The sequence below is a fragment of the Ananas comosus genome, unplaced genomic scaffold (assembly GCF_001540865.1).
Source record: "Ananas comosus cultivar F153 unplaced genomic scaffold, ASM154086v1, whole genome shotgun sequence".
NCBI classification, from domain to species: Eukaryota; Viridiplantae; Streptophyta; class Magnoliopsida; order Poales; family Bromeliaceae; genus Ananas; species Ananas comosus.
The window spans coordinates 1-9,497 of NW_017890638.1; the positions used below are offsets into that span (position 1 = coordinate 1).

The 9,497-nt window shown below is 43.9% G+C and overlaps 1 non-coding gene across 1 annotated transcript; it reads right to left on the reverse strand.

Annotated features, from left to right (window-relative positions):
* Window positions 1–4,798: 4,798 nt before the first annotated feature.
* On the reverse strand, window positions 4,799–4,870 carry TRNAT-GGU. Its single transcript has one exon. It is a non-coding gene; the product is annotated as a tRNA-Thr (tRNA).
* Window positions 4,871–9,497: the final 4,627 nt, after the last annotated feature.

Here is a 9,497-nt window from a genome sequence, read left to right on the forward strand (position 1 = left end):
CAAAATATAGAGCTTGATACCAAATAAAGCACCTAGCGAGAGAAAAAAATTACGTGAATCACCCTTTTGTTAAATTGGGGAAAATACTAGCGCCGGAAATAAAAAAGGCCTTTTTAAATAAAAAAAAATTTTTGGTTATACTTGTTTTTTTTAAAAAAAGTTTTAACAAAAAGTTCTTTTGCTTTAAAAAATGTTTTTTAAAAATTTTTAGGGGGGCCTTCTGAATCCCAAAAAAAGTGGGGGGGGGTTTTTTTTTTTTTAATTTTTTTTTAAACATAATACAAAAAAAACTAACGGGGAGTTTTTTAAACTTATTTTTTTGGGGGGGGCCCACAAAAAAATAAATAAAAAAGGCGGCCTCTTAAAAAGGGGTTTTGAAAAAATTTGATAAAAATATAAAACAAAAAAAACCTTTTTGAAAAAAAAGAAAAAATTTTTTGCCGCCCCCGGCGCTTTTCCCCTCCCCCCCCCCCCGCCTCTGAAAATTTTTGGGTAATTTGGGTTTTCTTGTTTTTTTTCACGTCTAGGTTGAGGGCGGTAAAACAAAACGTTTTTCTTTTATTCCATTTTTTTCCAAAAAAAGAAAGACAAAAAATGGGGCCCCGCCGAAAACGCGCCGTTTTTCTGGGGGCGACCGCGGGACGCCCCCCCGAGATTTTCGCCACCTCTTTTTTTTTTTCGAAACATTTTTAAAACCGCCTTTTTCCCCCTTCTTGGGGACAAATTTTTTTCCGCCGGCGGCCCATACCGCCCAACACCCCCCCCTCGGATTCCCTGTAGGCGAAATTCTCTCCAAAGGGAAAATAAAAGCTTTTTTTTACCGTTTGCGCCCCCCCCCCGCCCTACCCGCCGGCGCGGTTTTTGGAAAAGGCCACCGAGCCGCCCCGGCCCCGCGGGTTTTTTTTTTTTTGGTTTTTTTTGGGTTTTTTTTTTTTTTTGGAAAAAAGCTGGGAGAGCATTTCAAAAATTTGGCCCAAAAAAAAAAAAGCGGCAGAAAGGAACAAGGAAAAAAAAAAGCAATAAAAACAAATAAAAAATTTCTTCGAAAACCCAAAAAGGGGTTTTTTTTTTTTTTTTTTTTAAGCAAAAAAAAGGAAATCCGTTAGTCTTTTGTTCCCCGGGCCAACGCGCGCGCCAAACCAAAACCAGCAACCACACACGAAAACAAAGCCCCCCCCGCATATATCCCTTTGGGGGCAAAAAAAAAAGAAATCAAAAAAAAGTTCCCCAAAAAAAAGGATTTTTGCTCCCACCTAATTAAAGACCTGAATTTTTTTTCTTTATCCCCGCCCGCCCAAAAATAAAAAAAAAAGCCCCCTGGAATTTTTTTTTTTTCTTTTTTTGTTGCGCCAGCCCTCGCTTTTTTTTTTTACAGGTGGGGAATTTTAAAAAATCCCCCCGCTTCCCCCCCCCAGTTGGGGGTTTTTTTTTTCCCCCCCCCCGTCTGGGCCCGTTTCTCCCCCCCCCACTTGAAAATTTTTTCCTGAAAAATTTTCCCCCTGACTGAATACAACAGGGGGGGGGGGGGGGGGGCCCCCCGAAAGAAAAACAAAAAAAGCGCCCCAATTGTTTTTTTTACGTTAAAGGGCTATCAATCCAAGGGGTTTTGTTTTTATTTTAATACAAGTTAGGGGTTTTTTTTTTTTGTTGGGGCATTTTTTTCCCCCGCCCCCCGCCTCCCCCCTTTTATTACAATTTTTGTTTTTTTTGGGGATGGGGGACACAACACCCTCCCGGCCCATACCGAAACCAAAATTGTACGTACATTTTATTTTCATCTTTCCCTACACTAACCGACAGAATGCGAAAAGACTTCAAGCAGTAAACATCGAGCACGACACGCGCCATGATAAGAGAGATACCGGCCAAAAGCACTAAGACTCGCACGACGACAAAACTCAATGATAATACACTCACACCACACCCACCACAAAAGTATGAAAGAAAAATATACATACAGCACACACCACAGGACACTACACACACACACCAACAAATGGCGCCCACAAACCGGGCACACTAGTACTCACACACTCACACTACAATCCCATCTTTACGCAATATCAACCACATAAACCCCAAAACAACTGCTGTGGAAAAAAATATTTTCTCTGACAAACCCTAAAAAAAACACGAAAACCGCCCACCCCCTCCCCTGGCCAAAGGCGAAAAAAAACCCACAGAAATTAAGCATAGACGAATACTTTAAATAATTTTTTTTCTGACAAGATAGAAACAAACATATCAAAAAAGGATCACTTGAGCCAGAGAAATAAAAAAAAAAAAAGAAAAATATCTTACTCTCCACAACCTCTGTCCCCCTTTTTTTTGTCCAGAAAAATATTTTTTCCATTTGAAGAAAATTAAACGCATGGGAGACGTAAGAAACTCACCAATCTTCCCTAGTAATTCTTTTTGTACAAATTGATTTTAATCTGGCTACCTGGCCCTCACTCTTGGAGAGCGAGTGCTTGTCACGACCATCTAAAGCAAGTTCCATTAAAAGCGCGTTTCCACGTGTTATTACCTCCTCAGGATATCATACCCGGGTGTTCATGAGGCTCTTAGATTCCTGAGGGCCCCGCCGAGTCCCAGAGCACGATACTTCGACTGTTGAGAGGAAGAAGTATTTTGGTGTAGAAAGTCTGGAAACACTTCTCACACTTTCCGACTTACCGCTGCACCGGTATTTTTCTGGCGCAAACCGCACAGTCAATCCAGCACTCTATGTCCACGCACCACGCGACCCGACCACCCCCCACATAGCCCCTTCATCCATCCCCACCCCCGCTCACACTATTAAAGGCAAATAACAATAAGAAAGTGACAAACAAGTTGTATTGATTATGCAAGGACACCAAAAGATTTGTGACCAAAGCGGTCACGCAAGTCCAATATGATATACATTGTCGGTCTTAGTTTTCGTTTGGTTTATTAAAGTCAGAAGATGGCACCGTCACACTTCGATACAGTGTTTTCTCACTGTACACCGCATAGTAATAGCGCACACAGAGAGAGCTAAGCATACACATAACAATAACAAAAAAAAATTCTGAACCGGCAAACATACACACAAATCCGATAATGAACAATAGGACAAAACGTTGGGGCGAACCCATCCAATTATTAAATGGCGTTGGAGAGAAAGGAGTGATTATCGGGAAGAGAGACATAGACATAAACCAGCCCCCCCCCAAAACTGGGCGCAAAGCCACCAACCAGATTGACACGCGTGATAAATCGGAATCGAAACAAAACAGCGATGGACAGAGAATGCATTGTCATTATTAAGGTCGCAATTGAACAATCGAGCAAGTCGAATTGACGTAACACGAAACCTATTAGTCCGAAAGCACCATGGAGAGCGACAAAAGCTCCATAGACCCGCTAACACAACGCCAACTAGAGTAAAATCTCCTTTGTCCTACAGGCCCTATTACCCGGCCAGCCCCACAAGTAATGGCTAAACTATTATGCAGGAGTGAAACTGCATTTGCGTTTATATAAATGCAACCTTTCTTTCATCATAAATAGGAAACAACCAATGGACACAATCATGGATTACATGAGTATACAAAAGTTTACGTAAACCAACTCCTAAGAGCAAATAAGTCAGCAAGGTAAAGACGGCAATACGGACGCAGCCCTACAAAAATCGAAACGTCCATCCGTCAACCAGTCATCCATAATATCTAAATAAGGATCATTTTCTTCTTGTAAATCCTACAAGCTTATAGTCATATGATCCCCCATTCAATTACTTCAACCCCTTTCGACACCGTCATATCATTTCACCAAGGCATACGCTAGTTCGATTTACTTTGCCGATTTCTCGTTGCAATCCCCTTTACAATGTTCCGAATTACAAATCTTTTTTTTTTTTCATATTGGATCCAATCATAAGACAAACCAACCTAGGTAAATCCATGGGAAATCCATGAGCTCGATTCGATTAGTCCTTATACTATATAACCATTTTTTTGATAACCATTTGAATCCTGAATTGTCCTATGACTCATATTTCAGAGTATATCTTTTAACGGGTCAAACCAAAATAAAAGAAAATTTCCTATTTTTTCCTGCCACAAAATGAAATATTAAATAATGGTAGACTGGAAATGAAAGTCCTTTTCTCGCATTCGTTCTCTATTGCATTGGCGGAAGAACAAAACAATATCTGATTCTGAAATCAAGGAAAGATATTGAAAAATAGATTTTCGAAATAAACTTTGTAGAAGAAAAAAATAGCGATTTATTCCTATGGAGCACCCAGTAACAAGAAGGTTAAATCATAAATATCGATTTATTCTTGCTTTGCGTGGTCTAAGGAAATAAAAAGAAATCTGCTTATACAATTTCATCTATATCGAATTTAAATATCAGAATAGCTGATATAGTCATCATTCAATGGGTCAGGTCCACTTACCTTTTCTTTATTTAGAATTTGATAGTGGGTGTGATAAGAACATTGGAGAAATAAGAACACCTTGGTTTGTCGATTAATAATAGGAATTGGATATATAGAGTATTATAGAATATTTCTGTTATTTCCCAGGACAAAAAATTTGTGAATAATGAGACATGAGGAGGACTACTATGTCACTACAGGTGGACTACTCCTAATACGTGAAATTAGTCATTTTGCTAATCAATAAATGTTCAACTTCCTAACTTAACTATAAGTCAGAATAATCAGAATTCATTATAATGGTGGTTATCCTTTTCTTTTTAGAAAAAATAATAGAGATATTTTCCGCTGAAAAACGAAGGCTAAAACTTGAGTTTAGTGGAAAAAAAAAGCCCTTTATCGGATTTGAACCGATGACTTACGCCTTACCATGGCGTTACTCTACCGCTGAGTTAAAAGGGCCGTTTTATTCAATTCATGAATTAGCCATTTTTTTTTTCCATTTATATATGTACATATATATGTATATATGTATATATGTACATATATACATACATACATACATTCATACATTTATATGCATACAGTATATATACATATGAATATATAGAGACACACACCATATAAGCTATTCAAAATATCTAATTACCTTTCAATTGGGTACATCCATCGATATTGTACTGGTCCTGCTATCCTAGCCTCATAAGCAAGATGTATTGGCAAATGAACCATAATATCAAAAAAGGATGGGTGGGAAGATCCTTTCCGATTTACAAAGTGTCAAGACTATACGAGAGTCTAATGTTTGAAGTTCCTTCCCTTTAAGAGATTTGGAACATAGCTCTCTAAAGAAACCACTTAATTCCATGAGTGCACAGCTTACATTTTTTGGCAAAATACTCCGAAGAGCTAAGGGAAGTTGTTGTTGTATCAATATGTGATTGTCATGACTTTTTAGTCCTATAATCTTACGATCTTTTAAATGCACGCATTTTGAAATATTTGCAGCATATCCATCAGGAACTTTGATAGACTTTAGTAACTTCAAAAAAATATTTTTTTCTTCGGTAGAAAGTGAAAAGCATGCTGAAGGAACTATAGTTTTACTTCCATTTTGCCTTAAATGTAGTGACTCTCTAATGCCCATAAGCTGCATATCAAGACGAGACTTTACATTGTCTTTTGTTCTACCATCTGTATTTAACAATGTCCAAAGTACATTAATCGCTAACATGTCATGCCCTGGGGTCCCTTTTTGTTTGAAACACAGCGGGAAAGCGTCTAATTTTTTTTTTGAAAATCTGACCCCAGAGTATGCCAGATCCGCTACAAATACAGGGAATCCATGTTCACAGACGGACAGAGTCTCCCCTGTATTTGCACGCGTCACACAAGGACAAACAGGATACAACAAAACTAAATGAATATAGAGATAACTATACATTTATACATTCACCATTCACATCACAGTATCAATTCAATTGTTAAACCAAAAATCCACAAAAATCTTTTGAAAACTATTCCCTACGCGAAAACTTTTATCTTTTAAAAATGCTACCACGAGGGTAGAAAACTTTTATTTACAAATCTAGAAATCCTTGTCTCATTCGGAAAGCCAACTAAAATCTTGAATATTTTAACATAATGAAATACTGAACCATATAGATGTCTAAGTCATAATCAACATAAATAACGAAGGTAGTAACTAGACTGCACAAACGGGTCAGGAGCTCTATCGTCCGCTACGAACGTGTCTCACGTCTCGTCTCAACCTCACCGCCCGCAATACCTGAAAAATGGTGGGGGAGGTGAGACATGTAAACAGTCTCCCCTCCCAGTGGGTACGCAAGCCGACGAAGCGAGAAGTACTGCACCGCTCGGGAAGAGCTATACAATAATACGGGTCAGTGGATACAGTAGCAACAATAATAAAAGAAAGAGAGATATATATAAATGAAAGTACATCTACCGCTACTGAATGAACGACTGAATGTGTACATGCAACAAAACTATAGTAGCAAGACAATGTACCGAAAGAACTGAAGGTACACAAGCACACAACCGTTACTATAAGCTATATGCGTCAACCGGACAAGAAGTCCAAAATACCCAATCTAAACCGCCGTATCGGTCTAAGACCTCAGGCAAAAGCCCAACTACCTGCTCGCACCTGGCATGTAACCCTAGCACAAAGAGAACACCGCTGAGCTCACGGGTCGGATGTTACGACCACTTTTCCGGAAAAGAACACCCCCTGCGGTGGATCAGACCGCCGGTGTACGTGAAAATGCACCGAGCTGTGGCGATCAATGCAGATATGATCAATAGCCAACTGTCGGCAACCAGCCGACAATCACCGCCCCTCGGGCAAACCGACCAATAGGTCGTAGACTATATAGAAGCACAAGAAACCGACCACTCAGGTCAACTAGAATGGAACAACCTCACATCCTACGAAGGTATACAACACGATACTAAAGTCAACTAACATATATGCACGACGAACCAACGAATAGGTCACCCGAGTATATCACTAGAATCCTGAATTACCGTCGACCCACTAGCCAACAATCCAACCCTCAGGGTACACGACCTCATAGGTCATCAACGACAGGACTCACGAACTGACAGACAGGTACAAATATACCAAATAGTAGAACTGACTAATCCAGTACATAATGCAACAACCGACCAACCAGAGTCAACAGATATGAGATAAAAGCACCGATCAACTAGGTCACGAACGAAGTGCGAGACCCGACCAATCAGGTCACCGAAACGAAGTACGTACGAGAACCGACCACTCAGGCACTGGTATCACATATGATAAACTACTCTACTCCTACACATGATACTAAGCAAAGAAACATATGAGTAAGTATAATAGAAACAACAGGGATGCAAGCCAATATATAATACGATAATAACAACAGGGAGAACAGGATAGAAGAAATGTCACCGAGCGTGCACCACTGTACCCGACTTCGGATCGAAGTACCCACCTGTACGAATGTCGCGCTGTCTCACTGACTGCGAAAGAAAGTCAACCGACCTAAGGAAGGTCCAGCCGGTTAGTGTCTAACCCATAGCTAATAACCACTAAATCCACAACCTACAAGCAAACCCATGGAGATCGATTTCCCAAACCGATCGCCGTAATACGCCGGAAGTCCCGTAATAGTACGGGGACTCCGCCGGGACCCACGAACTGTCCCGGAACATACCGACTCGAGCTACGAGTCACCTGCTGCCACTAAACATAAATAATCGTGCATCATGGCAGTGAACACAACTCCTCACGTCGAAACAATTATCGTCGAATAATCGTTTCGATTCGAGTTCCCGGAAGTGTCTAATTCGACACCGGAACCTACTGTCCCTCACCCGTCATTTTTGAACTCTCGAAATAACGCGAGTGACCAGCCAACAAGGCTCAGTGACTACACAATAGCTCACGAAGCACCGTCGGGATAATTCCGAACCGAACCCGCATTTCGTCGGCGGATTTCGCCGAGAAACGCGCCGGAAATGTATTTTCGATCTTCGCAAAGGTCTGGGGCCTTGGACAATCAGTCCAGAGGTCACCCACCGCTCACCCATGCTGCCAACAGCAGCCGCAACAACCCAAAATACATAAAATCCCTCCCGATTATTCGAAATCGCATTATTTCATGCGATTTCGGCGCTTTTATGGTCCGTCTGCACAAATCAGAAGTGAATCAATGAAGCCGAGACACCCGCTGACAGGTCTCAGCGTGCTGGAGGCCGTGCTCACCTTTTGGAGCACTGCCGGCCACTGTGGCACGCGCACGAGCGACACGAACCTCAGCGAAACAGTGCGCACAGCGCTTACATTGCGTCAAACTCGCAAACCAGGGCATCGTTGACCCCAACGGAGGTGAGCACGATGTTCGGCACAAAACGAGGATGATCGTGCTCACTTCCACATTCATCGGGGTGACTTCGGATCGCCTGAGAGGTGACCGGAACCCTTAAACTGAGTGCTGTAATTTAAATTTCAGCTTACCAGACCAGAGGGAGCTAGGGTTGGTCGCCGACAGCCGGACGGCGGGCGGTCCGGCCAGGGGAGGGTGCGGCCGGTTGGTGGGTCCGGGGCACCAGTCGGCCGGCGGCGGGAGGTGGCCGGAGGCGCGGCGGCGGAGATCAAGTCCGCTAAGTTCCTCTCGGGTTCAAGGGCGCCGGCGGTGAAGCGGCGGCCGGAGGAGCTCGGGGCGGCGATGGTTCGATGCCGGAGGCCGAGGGGGAGGTGGTGCTCCCGACGGTGGGCGGCGGCGGCGCTCGAAAGCCGTACTGGTCCAAGCTAGGCCTGCACGCGCTCAGGACGGCCGCAGAGAGCTCGGGCGGCGGCCGGCGGCGTGCGTGGACGGCGGGGAGGCGCGCGCGAGGTCGCCGGAGGGCGGCGCGGCCGATAGGGAGCGGTGGTGGCGCGCGGATGCAAAGATAACCCAAGCTCGGCCTTTGTGATTGCAGGTGGCCGCAAGGAGCTGGGGCGGCTCCGGCGGCGTGCGCTGGCGGTGGGGCCGGCGGCGGAGGTCGCCGGGGCTCCGAGGGAGGGCGTCCCGGTCGTCCCAAAGTGGCGGCGGCGGTGCGCTGGGACGACGACGGCGACGAGGGGAGTCGCCGGAGGCTGGGCCACGGCCAGGGGAGGGCGCTTGAGAGTGTAGATCCCTCAGGGTTGATCTCGAACAGAGATTGAAGAGGCTAGGTGGAGAGGAAGGTGGAAAAAGAGCAAACTCGGCTTTTCCGGCGGCCAGAGTTGCACGCCGGCGGCTGGATGTGAGCGTGGTTAGGGCACAGGTCGAGCTGAGGCGGCTGGGCATGAGCTGAGGGTGCTAAGGCAGCTTCGGTTAGGGTTTTCCATGAAGAAACCCTAAAATATGTATATAAACGAGGGCGACTTTGCGCACAAGTCCCCGAAAACTCACCATTTCTAGTGAAGTCCCTCACAGCATGGGTAAAACGCGCGAGCGCACCCCCACGTTCTGTTTCACGCATTTCGGTACATAAAATATAGGGACTTTTGCGGAAAATCCGATTTGTCACCATCGACCTCTCAGTGATAATTCAG